The following is a 17805-nucleotide window of genomic DNA, read 5'->3' as shown; positions in this document are numbered from 1 at the left end:
CTCACTGCCACTTAGTTCAGGTACTCTCTTTCTTGTACTGTAGAAATTTCCCTGATTGACTTTTCTACCGTCATCTTCCACAGTATGACCACAATAATCTTACAAAAATGGAAATGGGTACAGGTTCTTCTCCTGCTCAAAATTCTTTAATCCCTCACCAATGCTTACAGAATAATATCCAAAATTATTGCCATAAGACCCAAAAAACTTTTATAGCCTACATTTCCAGTCAGCTTCATGGTCCACAGTGCCCTCTTCGAAGCCCTGCTCTCTAAATGCCTCCACACCTGTGCACATAGTGCTCCCTGAACAACAAACCCCTTCTTTATTTTCTCTTACCACCTAGAAATATTCTTCAATTCCTTATAAATGAACGAAACATCACAATCTCACAAAAACCTGCGAACCTCAAAAAGTCTTAAGCACTGCTCTAAGTTTCTTTCACATCACGTGTTATAGCACATATAACACTGCATTTTACTTTGCTACTAATGTTTTTCTCTTCCTAAATAATATTTAATTAGGAAATAACCAAACTTAAATCATAGTCTCAATACTTTTCAGACACCAAAATACTTGCTGAATAAACACTATATATTTCTCTTAGCTTCTTATTAATCTGAAAATATGGTTATCACTGATACTTTAAAATATCCCTTGGTAGGAATGATTACATCTAACAATGAGAAATTTCTACTAATAAAGCAAAATACTACGTATGAATATGGGTTATATACTGAATATAAAAATATAAAATTGAAATATTTTACACTAACTTTCGTTGGCTTATTCATTTAAGAAATACTGAAAACTTTCAGATTTAAACCAAACTGTGAAATCTGTAAACCCAATAATTAAAAGATATTTTCAAATAAGGAGACATGTAGAATTTTATTGCTAGGAAATAGTTTTAAAATATTTCTGTTTCCCCTAAGTTTTAAAATCTCTGAGTTATCCTGAGCACACATCTCTTACGGAATAATATACAAATTTACTAAACAATAAAATAAAATTCAAGATTATAAGACTCTATATTCATCCTCAAATGTTTAATTAAATCCCCCCAATAAATTACTATATTATGGCATATTTTATAATCATAAGATGAAATAACATAGAGTCAACAGAAAGCCATCTGCAGTTAAATTATTAATTGTAGACTGCAGAAATTATTTAATACTATCAACAGTAAGCGTCTCACTCAGGAGTAATGTATGTCAATCAAAAAAGAAATTCAAAGCAGACACACGTAATATTAAACACAGACTTTCAATGCTATACTTATTTCCAACATAAGCATTCAATCATAGAAAGAAAATGATTAATATCAATGATATTTTTAAGTTATATAATATGTATACTGTTAATGATACTAGATTGCAAAATATAAGATCCAACCCAACAAAGAATCAAATTTCTCTTTACTCTATTGTCTAAAAAAACACCTTTTATAATTCCAAAAAGTTGTAAACTCCTTAAAAATACTTAGCGTTACAATCTAAGCTAATATTAACATTACTCAGTGATTCTCATTCATTATGAATGTTTTTATGAATTTTTGAGAACTGTCTAGATTCAGAGGCCTGTATCCCAATGGATGCTTTTAACCTTCATCTTCCAATGCCATATCATAAATAAAGATTTCTAACTAAAGAAATCAGATTTAACTATAACATATATTATAAAAAAATATTCTGTTGACATTTCCTTATGTATCCCTGTATCCCCCTACCTCCCCTTCAAAACCACTGAAAAAAAGTCAAGGAAATCTTCACTTTGAACTTGACTGAACTGATGAGAAAATTCATCAAGCAAAGAAGGATGGAAGAAAATAAAACAAACAAACAAAACCAGTAAATCTAAGACAGTCAAGTCAAAACCAAATCTGTCTGCCATAAGCCTTATGATAGAATGACTTATTTCAAATATTCTACAGTTGTTGTTTTTTTTTTAAGATTTTATTTATTTATTTGACAGATGGAGATCACAAGTAGTCAGAGAAGCAGGCAGAGAGAGAGGAGGAAGCAAGCTCCCCGCTGAGCAGAGAGCCAGATGCAGGGCTCGATCCCAGGACCCTGGGATCATGACCCGAGCCAAAGGTAGAGGCCTAACCCACTGAGCCACCCAGGTGCCCTTACAGTTGTTTTTTAAAACCTTGTACTAACATAACTATAACCCAGCCTATCTGGAAAACAAAAACAAAACAAACAAACAAAAAAAAACTGTATGCTAGGTCCTCATTTTTTAATTTAAATGTCTACCCTAAAAAATAAGATGCCAATTTTTCATTTATTTTCTTAACACTATTTCTCTTTATCACCAAAAACCATTTTGGTAAATAGTTTAGAGTGAAATTACTTTAACATAATACGGCAACAACTTTAAGACAAGATTAAGCAGTTATTTATGTATGTGTACATATTTTTTAACTCTAAAAGACAAACTTAATAAAACTTTACATAATTCAATTCTCAGTTGCACAGCTTTTAATAAAATAAATAAAATGGTTCTCACATACTCAAGATTTTAAATTAGCTTTAATATGTGATATTTCACTGCTAAAAAAAAAAGTCTTTAAGAACGTTGCTTCAAATTTGTGTACCTTCCCCAATACTGAAATATATTTAAATGGCTTATTTTCTTTTTAAAACAATAACTGTTAACATATATTGAGGCTTTACTACATACCAGTACTGTTCTAAATATATTACATATATAAACACATTTAGGGTCTGAGTATGTAAATCACTCCAGGAGACAAAGTAAACAAACTCTTTACCCTAAGTTTACAACCTTTTGTGTGCCAAGGAATATGCGTGGGACTTAAAATTCAAAATTAAAACAAACAAACCACTGCTTTCAGTCACTGCTTTCAGAGACTTCCTAACTATTTATAATTGCATAAACTTAACAATTGTTCTAGTGATTAGAGACCGTCTAGAAATATGACCAAAGTGCTAGTAGAGCTCAAATCTATATGATTAATTCTTAAAAAGTGACTCTTCACAAAGGAGATAACATTTGGTTTCAAAAGGTGAGAAAGAGAACGGGGGATGTAAGGCTCGAAGAGTAGACTGGAACTGGACCCTAAGGTCCCAGTGAAAAACTTCCAAGTTCTACTGAAGATAGGGTAAAATAGGAAAGAGACCGGAAACAATGAAATTAGTAAGCTACTGAATTAGCCAGAGGGATAAGGAAGACTGAAGTAGTGCAACAGAAGAATGAGGAGTTATTCCCAGTGTTTAGAAACTGAATTTCATGGTGAAAATGAGAGACAGGACTGACTCCGAAGTTTCCAGCTTAACAAAATAAGCAAAAAGTGGTAACATTAAATGGGCATAGAAAAAAGCAACAGAAGTTGAAGGAAACTTGGGTATGATTTTTAATTTGAAACAATCTAATATAGTAGACACTATCAATCTTTAATTTTTTATTTTTTTATAAACATATTGGTGAGTGCTGTGAAGTGTGTAAACCTGGTGATTATCAATCTTAATTTTAATATAAAACATCAGTTACCTTCTGTTATGATACATAAAATATCAATGTAAATAAATTTATCTTTTTGGCTTTATTTGTACTGTTTTCTTGGTAAGAATATATCTAATACTAAGCATGGAACACTAAGCATGGAATTTCTTCTTAGAAAGTATAACCTAAAATAAAAAGATCAACCTCCCTAAAACCCAAAAGGACTGATTTATTTACTGTACATTATTAATGGATGAGGGGTTAAGACTTTGATACAGCTGTAGCACTCACTTTGAAGTCAGTAGTGAAAGAAGTACCATAGCTGCCTTCTGTACCTAGTCTTAATGGAAATACAGTTTTCACATCTCTGAGAGTATCAAATGTCACTTCAGATATGTTTTGCTTTGCTCTGAGCGGTTTGTTTCATTAATATTTGTATTCATATCAATTATTAAAATTAAGATTTTAAAATTAATAATTTGCTTTATTAATGACTACTTTAGTTTTATCTATTTCAAACAAAACATTCAACATAACAAAGTGTAAAATTATATAAAATACTAATAAAAAATAGTAATTGCTGTTTCTAGTATAAAACTTCTTACATTTTTACTTCAGACTGCTATTAAAAATAATTTTTAATTGATTTTTTTCTTAAATATTAAATCTAGCAGCATTCAGATAAGGCATAAATAACACAGGAATCAATCACCAAACTGTTCTTCCTCAATTTGATAATTTCCACATAAGGCAAATAAAATAATCATCTCTCTTAATAACTTAGTAAGTAAACACAAGGTTAAGACCATCCACTTCTTTAAAAAGATAACTTACATATTTCAGTAGAATACAGCAATAAAGTTAGGAAAATTTACATAGTAAAGATGTTAAAGGTGGATCATTTTATAATTTATAATAATTAAGGCATTCTGGTGGATTTTATGAAGTACAGTTTTTAGACATAAATCTATACTGTGACAGAATTATATAAGACCTCAATTGTTAAGAAATGTAATTATTTCACAACAAAATCTTTTTGCTGAAATCACAAATTAAAATACATTTGTTTGACCAACAGGTGGTGCTCAATCTCCACTTATACAGAAAATAAACATTCCCAAAAGCATTTCTAGCAAAATAAAATCATTTTCAGACTATGTGGCAGTTTTAAAAACTCAAATACCAGGAGAAAACCCAATGTATAAATACTATTTTAACTGTTTCTACTGTGCAAAGGAAAATTATTTGGTTACTTTACAAAAGAATTTTAAGACTGACACTGCCCATTCATTTATAGACAACTGCTAAACCAGTTTAAATGTTGCAGAAACATTTCTTTTAAAAGTTAACACTGAATAATGCAAAAAATGTTAAGCAACTCAGAAATATACTTTAAGAAATTACTCCAGTGTTCATTATAAATTAAGAAATAATTAACTTTAGGTCATTTTATACCAATTCATGCTTCAAATTCTTACTAAATATTTAACATTCTACCCTTTGTTACAAGAAAGACAGCTTTAAAAACAAACAAAGGCTAAGAAATTCAGCTAAGCCAGGAATCAGTATGTTTTTGAAAACTCAGGTTTCTATACGACATTATATTTTTTGTTTGTAAAAAAAAAAGTTTAAGACCCAATCATCTGGCTGAATTCTAATTGTACATGCCACTCTCACCTGAAGCAATGTTGTTACTTCTTACCAGAAGAATGCTAAAACAATTTCACTCTTGCACTACCAAAAATATCCAATTAGGGCTTCTACTATACAATTTTAATTTATCTATTAAACAACTAATTCTTTCTTCCTCTAATGGAAGAAACACAAAATACTACAGAAATTCAACAAAATATAGCATTCTATGATAGAAAATACCCCAATGCAGTAATTTTTTCTATTCAAGTTACAGTCTTCTTGCTACTTAATGTGAAGATAAAGCACACAGTATTTGACTTCTGAATGTCAAAAAAAAAAAAAAAAAGGATAGAGGATACTAAAAAAATTACTTTTTTTGCATAAAATCTCTATACAGAAAAAGGTACTGCTAATCTATTAGTCAAAGGGGGAGCTATAAAGCAGGATAGACAAGATTTAAACTAAAATCCAAACAAAACAATTTCAATAGGCTTTAGTTTTACTGGAAACATCTAAAGCCCTAAGTTTTGCTTTACAAAAATTGAATGCCACTGATTACACTAAGTCGACTAATGGTGCTAAGAAGAAATCAGCTCAAACTCAGAGAGATGGGAAACAATGTTGTAATGGTAGAAAATATATAAATGAATTTTTAAAAACAGCAAAGTTCTTAATCAACAAAAACCACAATTCTTCCCTTGATAATACACTATTTTCTCATATAGAATTTTAAAGCATCAGATGTCTAACAACTCCTAATTCATTCTGTTTAATTTTTAGATTCATACTAATTTATTCCCCGTCATTAACTAGCCACGAATCAAAAACTTAATTTAGTTCTTACATGTTTTCAAAGCAACAAAAAATTTAAACTTAATATTTCAGCACTTAAAATATATTTATTCTTGCAGTTAATATTGTGAGTCTTTTCTTCCATATCCACATGAAAATTCTGGCTCAAGGATCTAAATAATATTTAAAATTAACTTTCAGTTTTAGTAAGTGCCAGTATTTCATTAAAACACAATATAGCAATTTTTCCTGTTACCTAACTGCCGAGAGAGATACCTAATTTTAATGGGTACACATCTGAAAAAGTAGGCCCAATTTATTGTTGCTGTTCTAAACCAGTCTGACTTACAATTTCTAGAATTCTTTAGTATTTTTTAAGTCATTTAGTAAAGATTCTACCAAAAATCTTGTTTTTCTTTTAAACTGGTGGCAAAGTTCTATCTTTATGATATACAAGATAAATTCCCAGTTTGCAAGGAGTTTAAACCTCCTTTAAATAAATCCCTCTCTTCTACTTCTTAGTAAACCTGAGGTTCCTACCTCCTAACAAGATACCAGTAAGTTATATTTTTTACATACAGAACAGTTTGTTTGTTTGTTTGTTTGTTTTTCATACCTACACAAGTATGTTTACATTACAGAAATAAGTACTAGAAAACAGATATACTTAGTTTTTAGAAATAGAAAAATGTTTGTTACAATGAAAAGTTATTGAGTATGGAAAAAAAAGCCATCATGTAGGGAGACTCATTTCTACACAATCCTTCCATTTTAGATAAAGACATATATTTCCTACAGAAACTCACTGGCTTTTACTTTCCAATAAATTCCTAAAATGAGTATCTATACTTTAAAATGCAAAGAATTATAAAAATTTAAATTAAAAAAAAAAAAAAAAGCAAGCCAGTCCGCCTCTGTTCACAATTGCCTGCTTGTCCAGTAAGACCTGGGTCCCTAGGTAAGTTATCCACTCTGCACGAGCTGATGGAAGTAGTGCATGTGAAATTCAGAAGGCTCCAGGAGGAACTAAATAGCGTGGAACACAATAACACGATAAAATGTCAGTCGAGAATCTGAAAAAAAAGGTAAATGCCATGGAAAAATCATTAGATATCTCTTCCCAGAACATCTGAAATGATGGGCAAATGAACCTAAATGTGCAAGTTTAGACCTTAAACTTAAAGGTTTTAGAAAATGAATTTCTTAGAGCTCAAAAGGAAGGTATTCATTACAGTTTTGTCTAAAGCTAGAAATAGATGGTTACTTAACAGCTTGAAATTTTTTTTAAATGTTTTTAAACTAATTGTTGGTTCTGCTAATAAATAGATTAAATAGTTTCATTTTTGTATCTCTGACTCAAAAAATTGTAGGGACATAACTAAAATAATTTTAGATACTTTAATATTCAGCTATGTCAAATATCTAAAATAAAGAACTCTTTAAACAGAGACACACAATCTCCTTCTCCTACTTGTTCAAAGCAGCCCAATTTAGAGACAAATAGATCCATGATTTTTTTTTTTCCACAAACAGTTTTTGGAATTGTAGAATAAAAGTCTCCAAAAAGAAGATAATGGTTTTAATTAAATGTGCAGACCAAATTACCTACTGTATTATAGGGTAGTTGTTAAAAATTAATGACTATAAAAGATATGTTTCTTTTATATTACTTAATTATCTCCATATGTAAATTTTTACTGTAAACTAAATATGTTTAACAATGTTCTATATACAGAAGAGATGTATTCATTCTATGGAGTTCTGCTTAGTTTTATTTTCCTATGGTAGCAATTTGGGAAAACCTGGAGGGCAGCTCCTGGCCCTAAAAACTATTCGTTAGTATGAAATAATTCACTTTGCTTCTTTTACACACACAAAAAAGGCAACAAAGAGAAAGCAAAAAAATAAAAACATGTTTATCTGGCCATATTTTTATTACCTAGAATTTGTACAATGAAAGCCTACATGTAATTGTTTTACATACATAAGGGTAGAGTTCTGCTAGCTCCAAAATACTACTGACTCAAAATGATTTATAACTAAAGATCATAGTTAGGAAAAATAAATGTATATTAAAGAATATATATATGTTTAAATATGTTTATAGTTTAAAATAATAGCTTAAAATATGGGTCTATAGTTAGATTATAGAAAGTAAACTATATTAAAGTATATGTACACATGAAAAAGCAAAAGAAATGCCAAAGGTGTTTTCTATGTTCATGGAGTAACCACTGTAGCATTTCAATTGTAGCTTTTCACTGCATTTTTGTCTACTGAATTTAAGAACAGGAGGCATAAGATTCAGGGATCTCTGAATTCTGTTATTTCCACCACTTGTTAATTCTGTAATCTTTGGTTTTATTTTATTGCTAAGTTTTCTATTAACTAGTCTTAAAATGGAGGAGGCACATATTTATATAGATAAATTGATAAAAACCGAAAATGGGTTTTAAAGCTTTAAAAATGCGTATTAATAAAGAGAATTTTAAAAACAAGTCATCTTTTCATGAAGAACTACTGGCATCATTTGAATTGCAAAACAACTGTAAGCCAGTAATTTTCCTAAATTTCTTTCAGCACACAGTTACTACAGTTTACCTACGCTGCAAAATTCTTAAATCTTTCTTACACACCACTTGAAGAGATTTAAATAGCAAAAAGTTAAAAACCTATGTTAACCACCCTCTGAATGTAACGGAAATTAATTGAGGCAAGTTTTGTGTTTCTGTTTTTGTTGCAGTACCGTAGATCTAGTCTTAAGAAAAAGACAAACACTGGAGAAATAACACTTATTCTTGCATCGATTCTAAGTGGCAAAATTTCATTATTCCTGGAAAATTATAGTTATCAGTAAATGGAGTTATCAGAGTCAATTATATCAGTTATAACTTATCAGCATAAATGGAGTAGTTTAATAATTACTTACTAAGAGACATAGTTTTCTATTTAGAGGAACAATCAAAAATTCGGAATCCAAAGAAGTTTGACAATTTAATTCCTAAAATGATAATTTCTACAAATTTATAAATAAACTCTGCTAATAACAAAATCTAAATATTTCTCATTCTTAATGGGAGATGTAAGTATTGATATAATATAACAGGATAACTAATTTTAAGAATACCTCCTAGAAGGACAGGCAATCCAACCATTTCTCATGTCGTGATTGGAATATGACATTTCTGTGCGCCAACCCATCATAAGTCTTTCTGAAAAACATGCCACAAATTTGGACCAATCAATAAAGCAGCTGGTCAAGGCTAATTTAGCTGAAAATACAGATGTCATCAATGTAACTAAATTGACACATCCAAGGAAAAACAAAATTTTACACTACAATAGAGACAAAGATAGTGTAATGGTTATTCCTATATGAATATAAAGTCATCACTAGTCAAAAATACCTCCATGAATTATATCAACACATTGTAATTGAAGAGTAATTTCCCTCAAAAAAGTGAGTGGAGGGTTCATCTGTGATTTTTGGAATAATTACCTCAAAGTAGCAAAAAGAAAATTAGAAATACAGATTGCTTCCTGATTCTATTCAGGTAAGTCTTCTGAAGACTCTCCAAATAAATCTTGAACATCAAGAAATAAGTAATCACTTTCAAATAAGCCCTTTTAAAAAAGTGAGTTAACTCATCATTGCCTAGGCTTAAGAGAAGCTTTGAAAAATTAAGATACAAAATTTTACATACAAAACCTGAAAATTTTCTTCTAACAAAACAACTGTAATTAATATAATAATTTTCCTCATCAAACCCCTAAATCTAATTGGACCATTTAGGAAATATATGCAGTATTTTAATTATATGTGGTATTTACTATATTTAAATAATACTTTAAGGTTATAGATTTATATTTCATGGGATATTTTATATAAAATCTTTTTCAGACATGGGCATTTAGCCCTTATTTAAATAATTTTTTCTATAATGCACCCTATGGAATTCATAGATAGATATATTACACTTTTTAAGAAAAAAACCTATGCTAAAAGAAAAATCAGTGATAATTCACAGTTCAAAATAATTTTTTATTTTATAAAAAGATTCCACAGAATCAGGGCATCTGGCTGGTTCAGTCAATAGAGAATGTGACTCTTGAAACTGGGGTTGTGAGTCTGAGGCCCAGGCTGGGCACAGATTACTTAAAAAGAAAAAAGAAAAGCCACAGAATTTCTTTCAGTCAAAAATGTCACAACTAAATTAACATATAACTCAATGTAAAAGAAAAAGAGAAGGTGATTTGCATTCACTTTCGAAATAGAGTACCTAAATATAAAGCTCCAAATACTACTCACCACTGTATTCAAGTCCCTGGTTCTAATCCAGCTAGGATTAGTAACAACACAAAATACCAAGGTCTTAATATAAAGATTCTCCCTAAGGTTCAGAAAGATCATGAGATTCTCTCATATTGAAGAATGCTTCAAAATATACTCCCTTTTCTAATTATAATCTCTAAGTTACCTGTGATAGCGCTCAAATAACAGCCATAATAGTGAACCGTAATGTATGACTAAAAACAGAAAGCAAACGACCACCATTAGATGAGCCACCCAGACTACATTTCTAGTACCTGGCTCAATTCCATTTGACTAGATCACTTCTCCCAAGCACGTAGACACACCCCACAGTCAATACTACCCCTTTCTTTTTTTTTCCTTCATATTTTCATCTTCCAATCTAAAAGTAAGTACAAACAAAGCCAAGTCAAATTGTTTTCTTTTACTGTGGAAAACAAATGAATTTAAAAGGGATGACTGCTCAACATAATATATACATATTTTGAAGATGGTTAATTTCTTGTTTCTACTAAAATCTTCTCCCATTTGAACAGAAGTATTGTAACTATAGGAGCAGTTTTCAAAGTTTGGTCCAGGGTTTCTCACCTAGGACCTGCTCAGGGTATCTGTAAAATCAAAAACTATTTTGGTTAAATGCCTTTTCTACTCACTTTCAGAATTATATGATCTTGTAATAACATAATCACTCTGATAACTAATGGAATGAATGCTTCTATATTCAAAATTTACTTTTTTAATTTTAAGTACAAAAAAATATCAAAAGATATAAAAACATAAACAAAATCTCTTTGGAGTACTGAATAATTTTTTAAGGGTATAGAGTGGTCCATAGACCAAAGAGTTTGAGAACTACAAACAGAAGAAATTTGGTCCCTATTGCAAGGACTGCTTTAATGGAAGGGAATATCATATATCATGTTCCTCCCTATTTATCTTTCACAACCTAAAGACATGTATCTCCATCCCTCTCAATTTTATTACAGTTTTAAACACAAAACAAATACAATCTATCATGGACGCTAAACACTTTAATACAGTTGTTTTAAATAAATAAGAAGCTAAAATTGCCATGTAAGTTTATATGTACTACCCTAAGCTTCTTTAATTAAATCTGCTTTTCCTCAGATGCTAGCATCTGATAAAAACTATTTTTGTCTTCATTTGAATCACTAATTTTAGTAATCACATTTCAATAGTAATCTATTTTTATTACAATATAGTATTTAGTAGTTCAACCCGATAAAACCTAGATGAGCTAACCAAAGAATATAATCATCCTTTATAACTTCACGAGAAACCATTTTCTAGGTTCCAATCAAATTCATAAATATATCTGTGGAATACAGACACTTTTTGGTGAAGATTTCCTCTACTTAACTGAAACTAAGCTAGCAAATACACACAAATATATACATCTGCTTTAATTTGGCTCTTTAGGTTGCAAAGGATAAAAAAAAGTCAAGTCAAATGAACTCTAAAGACAGAAAATCTCTTACAATTATCAACACAAGAATGAAAAGACCTAGGAACCAAGAGAGCTTTTACCCTCTCTCCCTCACTTGGTGTTTCGACCTCTCACACTCAGTAATTTCTTTTGTTACTTTCTGTCTCTGCCTCATACATACTCTATAAAAAATAATATGAAGACCTCTTTCTGATCTTTATCTATGATAAAATAAAAATAAAACTTTGCCACTGGGAACTGATTCTCTACTGTATGTCTACAGTAAGGTTTTTCTGTGAGGAACTAATTCATTTTCCCAATTTCTAATTCCTAAGAGAGGAATTTGATGAGTTCCTGAGAAGGTTAAACTTTCTAAGCTTTAATTTCCTCTCATCTGAATAATGGAGAGGTAGTAATACCTACCTGTTAAAGCTGTCATAAACCAACAAGTCTTAAAAGATGAGCCTGATGGAAAAGAAGGGAAAGAGAATTTTGGGCAGAAAGAATGAAGTATGAACTGCATGTTCAGAAAACCACACATGGATTCAGCTAGGGCAAAGTGGGTTGTAGAGGCACAGTAGGAGCAAGATTTGCTAAGCAGAAGTCAGGCCAAGAGGAATACTGCCAACCGTTCTAAGGAATGTGGAGTCTCTTACTTTTTATGAGAGGGAAAATAAAAATTGAAGGGTTTTACTCAAGAACAAGAACACAGAAAAAAAGTAAATTGAGAGAAACAGGTACATAAAATTATTAATTCAGTCCAGTCAAGCTGTGAGCATGGCTTAGTTTGAACTAAAAATAAACATTCCAACATAAAGACAATAAGACTAAGAATTATTTGGCATTCTCAGTTTACATGAAGTAGCTGAAATCAAAACTTAAAGAACTGTTAAGTGGCCCTTTTCCAAATATTTCGATCTATCTCCACAAAAAAAAAATCCATACGGTCATCTATTTAGTTCCAAAAATTAAAGTCTGTTAAAACAATATTGACATTTACTGTATAATACATCTGATCACTTCTATTCCTATTAAAAAAATAAAAATAAAAACCAACTTCCAATTTGGGTCTAACAGCAAAACCTGCATCTTCACCAGCAGAGTAACACTGATCTAAGGTACTGCTGTACTCAAAGATTGGTATCTAAGGGCTATTACATTTGAATTTTTAAGTCTTATCCATAATTGTCCATATAAATGGAGAAATACATGAATTTCTATATTTTTAAAGATGTTTTTACTTTAAAGATAAATTTTTATGCATTTTCTTGAAAAATATATAAGCATATTTATTATTAGACATAGGGAAAGTATACTTCCCAATGCCTCAAGTAGTCCTGAAGACTTAATTTGATAATGCTTTGAAATGAATAAGAAAGAAACACTGTTGGTTATACATTTGATATAAATTACTAAAGGATATAAGTCTCCAAGAGGAATTTTTACTTCTTTTCTGCCTAAAACATTAGACCTAATTAGCTCTAATAGAAACAGCACAGAGCCGTGATTAAGAACATGAATTTTAATGACATATTGCCCAGATTTTAAGCTTAGCCCTGAAATTGACTAGCTTTCATCTCTCTGTGCTTCAAGTTTCCTCATCTGAGAAATTAATATAATAACAATACCTACCTCATAGAAATTATCTAAGAATTAAACTAGTTAAAATATATAAAGTGTATCACAGAGTGTTGGATTCAAATGTTAAATATTATTATCATTAACATTGGAATAAGTTATCCAGCCAGACTCGTGCTTCTTTTAAGTAAAAGGGACTCTCACTGTGGTTTTGCCAACTTTTTTATCATTCTCAGTATAGAAAATAAAGTTGCCATTTTTCCCATCATGATGTCCACAGAGCACTAAGTCATAGTATTTTTGCCTATGTGCAACTTGAAGGTCTTACATAAAGAAAAGAAAACTTGAACCTTCATACTTTTCCTCTTCTCTAATTATCACTAGTTAGTATATAAAAAATCCATAACATTGACACGAGTAATTGCCCCATGCCATTAAATGTATTAATTCACTGTCATCATTATGACTTCCTCAATCACTGTCATTTATTGGTTCTTATAATATCTCTTCTCTGTGGTACACATTGTTTTTAGGTATCCATCATGAAACCTAAAAATAATAGTCTAGGACCATCAACTATGAGGTCAAGTCCTCTTATACCTCTCAATTGTCCCTGAATGTATCACTGTATATAGCACAGCATTGTTACTGATATTTATAGTGATGACCCTGAACCAAAAAAGTCTATCTTAATATATTCTCTTTAACAAAATATTTTTTTTAACAAAATATTTTAGAAAGATTGAAAAAGGTTTAAATTTAAATGAATAAACTTTAGTTATTCAGTCTAGGGTGTAAACCTTTCTGTAGATGTTCTACCAAATTATTTGCTGTTACAGGATAATGTTTAAAATATATTAATTAGTGAAGTCATATACAGAATATAACATTTTTTGAAAAATACAAATTTTATTTACATAGAAAAATATGGACAATATTCATTCAGGTATAAACAGTGATTGATTTGTCTTGGGGTGATAGGTTATGGGAAATTATTTCTACCATTTTTTATTTGTATTTTCCAAGCTTTCTTTAGTGACAATGTATCAATTTTATGATTTAAAAAGCAAAATAAAAAAATAAAAGAGTTCTCTACCTCTCCTCACCTGTTTATATTTAAAATAACAAATACTCTATATCCAATACTTCAAGTGAAAACTATTCTATTTAGCCAATCTCACACCTAAAAATCACTAAAAAGTTTTTTTTTAATTCAAAATTTCTATCAAATACAAGTATCATTTTATAAATTAAATATTTAAGGTTTAAGACCGGTGAATTTCTGTGCATGATGGGTTACTTTTAAATAATTATGTTCAAGAATAATTCCAGGTCTTCCTGAGCATCACCAGGACTTTCTGGAATAGCATTTCCTTTAGGAGATCACAGTTCCAGAATCTCAAGGTCTCACAGGACAGGTAAAATTTCTGAGTGGACTACCTTTTTCCATAGCAGCAAAAAGACAGGAGGGTTAAGAAAAAACACTTTCCATACTATCCATTTACTCTGACCAGTAAAATATGAACTAAACACTCCTTTTCTACCCAAGTAGCTCCCTATTACAAAATTTAAAAACTGTTTTACTCTAAGAAATAATTTTTTAAAACAGCCTCTGTCCCAAATTTATCTACCCTGTTTTCATTTAATAATCCTGTTAGGTTATCTCTATCCTAAAATGTTTAATTATGTCAGAAACTGCCCATTTAAACTCTGTAGCTTTAATAAACAACCTAACTGGTTACAATGTATATAATTTGAAATTCTAGTAAGTTACTTATATTTTTTTTAAAATTCCATTAGAACTTTGAGACATTTTTTAAACTGTTTCCAAAAACCACTTTAGAGATATATCTACTGAAGAATCAATGAATTATGTATATTAGAATACTTATTTAATTTTATTGCAGGGACTTCTGCCACTGCTGTATTAAGCAACCATTATTGGGCGCCTGGGTGGCTCAGTGGGTTAAGCCGCTACCTTCTGCTAGGGTCATGATCTCAGGGTCCTAGGATCGAGCCCCACATCAGGCTCTCTGCTCAGCAGGAAGCCTGCTTCCCTTCCTCTCTCTCAGCCTTCCTCTTTGCTTACTTGTGATCTCTCTCTGTCAAATAAATAAATAAAATCTTAAATAAATAAATCCCTTTAAAAAAAATGAACCATCATTATATCATTATTTAATATCAAAGTGTAAATCAAAGGTGTGGAATTTAAGGGTTTTGTTTTAAACAAAAAACAAGTATGTGACTTGCAAACATCCCCTACTTACACATGTCCTATACAGCCCAAGACTGAAAATCACAGATAACTTTCTTTTACTATCTGCTATTGCCAGATAAAGACTTAACCTCCTTTCCTCTCCTAGCCAAATTGTCAGCAAACTTCTTCAGGTAATTCTAACTATCACCACTTTAGCTTCAAACAGGGAACAAATCAAGACCAGGTCAACACAAATTAAATTTGGGACAAAAGGGAAAGGGGAAATAAGTGAAAGGTAAGCACCACTGAAATCATCACAATCTACTTTCAGTTCTTTACTGCAAAAAGTTACTTACCTACCCTTCACTCACATAATTTTTTAAATCCCTAATTCTTTACATGCTCCTGGAAATGTTCCAAGAAGTCTCTCTGATTGTTCTTCCAACACAGAAAATGACTTTTGGTTTATGGATCCCCAAATACCCACCACTGGTATCTTACTCCATAAGAATCTTTTTATTCCTTCTCCAAATTTCTATTATTTCTATAATTCCTATTATTTCTATATACTGTTAGAAAACAGTCACCCCCCAAAAAGATAGATTTGTTCTGATGACAGAAAAAAAGAAGCACATGCTAAGATTTTGTATCTTAAATAAAAGAAAGAAACCTTAGTTACAAAAAGAACAGGTGATAAAAGGCTAGTAACAAACCTATGAAAGAGAAGACAGATGAAAGCCCACTGCCAGGAAACAGTGTGCTCTAGGTATTTTCAATAGAAGAGCTCCAGTCAGATTCTTTAGCTTCTACTCCTGTGCCCCCAGCTAGCTCATTACTAAAGATTCTGTCTGGCCTTTGCAGCCACCATGAGAAGACAGAAGTGTGTCCTCTGGATCTCCTATTCTAGTGCTCTAAAGATATTTTTCTACAGAAACATTCTTACTAAAAGTAGCTATACCTCATAATACCAGCATTATTATAGTTCATATGAAAAGGTATTTATTGTAGATGAGCTTAGAAACACATTATTTAAAATACTCCTAGAAAGAAAGTATTCCTAGTTCCACTCAACTCCTTTAAAAAGCACATCTTTAAAAATTCAACTCTTAAAACATTGCTCATTTGTAGATCATGAACTACCTACACTTCTGATACAACCATAACTAGTGTGGCAAACTTTCCACGTAGAAAAGCAATTTCCTTTATTCCTATTAAAAAAAAAAAAAAAGAAAGAAAGAAAGAAATCTCTGGTTTCTAAACTTAAATATCCTGAGTAGCAGATTGCCTGATTGTAGCAGTCCAAGCCATTGCTGGAAGGCGATCCAACAGTGGGATGAGAGTAATTTCACACGTATCTTCTTTTTAAGCAGTCACACATGTTATGACACTGCCCAAATGCCAAAGTGTGAGCAAAAAAACTAACTTTTATAAACTAAGTTTCAGTTGAAGAGACCTATAAAGCTAAAGGAAAAAAAAGGCTGCAATGCTAATCCTGAATTTGTTACTTCAAAAGTACATTATGGTAAAATTGTTTCTATCCAAAAAAAAAAAAAAAGTTTCTATCCTTAAAAATACAATTATGTAAATTTTTCACTACCCTGAGCAAACACAAATATATGTTATTCTATATAACATATTCACAAAGATATGTCTTTTCCGGCCTCTCTTATTAAAATGCTCTAATACTAACAATTTCTAAGTTAGTACATAGTCACCGTAGTAGCTAACATATTCTTCTTTCATTGCACCATAATAAGCTAGTGGAGTCCTTGACTGTTGTTTTTAGGTCAGACCAAAGTTACTCATATAAAACACAATTTGAATTTAAATGTAATCAATTAACAAACTCCAACTGATCATCTGTCATATTTTTAAACGGAAGTGAACATTCACATAAAGCCAAAAGTCAGTTACTGAAGATCCCACTATCCAATGCTTACACTACTTTTATTTGTCCCTCCAACTTACACTTTCAGTTCTTCTTCACTTCTTACTTCACTGAATAGACAGGAGAAATTTGTTTTTAAAGGTTGCATAAATCAGGGCACCTGGGTGGCTCAGTGGGTTAAGCCTCTGCCTTCGGCTCAGGTCATGATCTCAGGGTCCTGGGATCGAGTCCCGCATCAGGCTCTTTGCTCAGCGGGGAGCCTGCTTCCCTCTCTCTCTCTCTGCCTGCCCCTCTGCCTACTTGTGATCTCTGTCAAATAAAATAAAATAAATCTTTAAATGTTGCATAAATCAGACAATTACAAGTTGTTAAAAAGAAGAATTCACCTCTTCCAACTTTGTTCCGGATAAATAATCCTAACAACACTGATGTATATATAAACTGTTCTATTCAGGTAAGGACCTGGGATCCCAACTCCTCTGGAA

General features: G+C 31.0%; 1 protein-coding gene and 1 long non-coding RNA gene across 3 annotated transcripts in view; both read right to left on the bottom strand.

The window, feature by feature from the left end:
• The window catches only part of FBXL17 (F-box and leucine rich repeat protein 17), a 503519-nt gene that overhangs the window by 398058 nt on the left and 87656 nt on the right, over nt 1-17805 (bottom strand). The gene's annotated exons all lie outside the window — the stretch shown is intronic.
• On the bottom strand, nt 2221-10629 carry LOC309861163. The gene is made up of 3 exons (XR_014309792.1): nt 10486-10629; nt 9026-9110; nt 2221-6971 (listed from the first exon to the last, which is right to left on the bottom strand). It is a non-coding gene; the product is annotated as an uncharacterized lncRNA (long non-coding RNA).

Source organism: Mustela nivalis, assembly GCF_964662115.1.
Source record: "Mustela nivalis genome assembly, chromosome: 3".
Taxonomy (NCBI): Eukaryota; Metazoa; Chordata; class Mammalia; order Carnivora; family Mustelidae; genus Mustela; species Mustela nivalis.
This window is presented reverse-complemented; position numbering and strand designations above follow the sequence as displayed.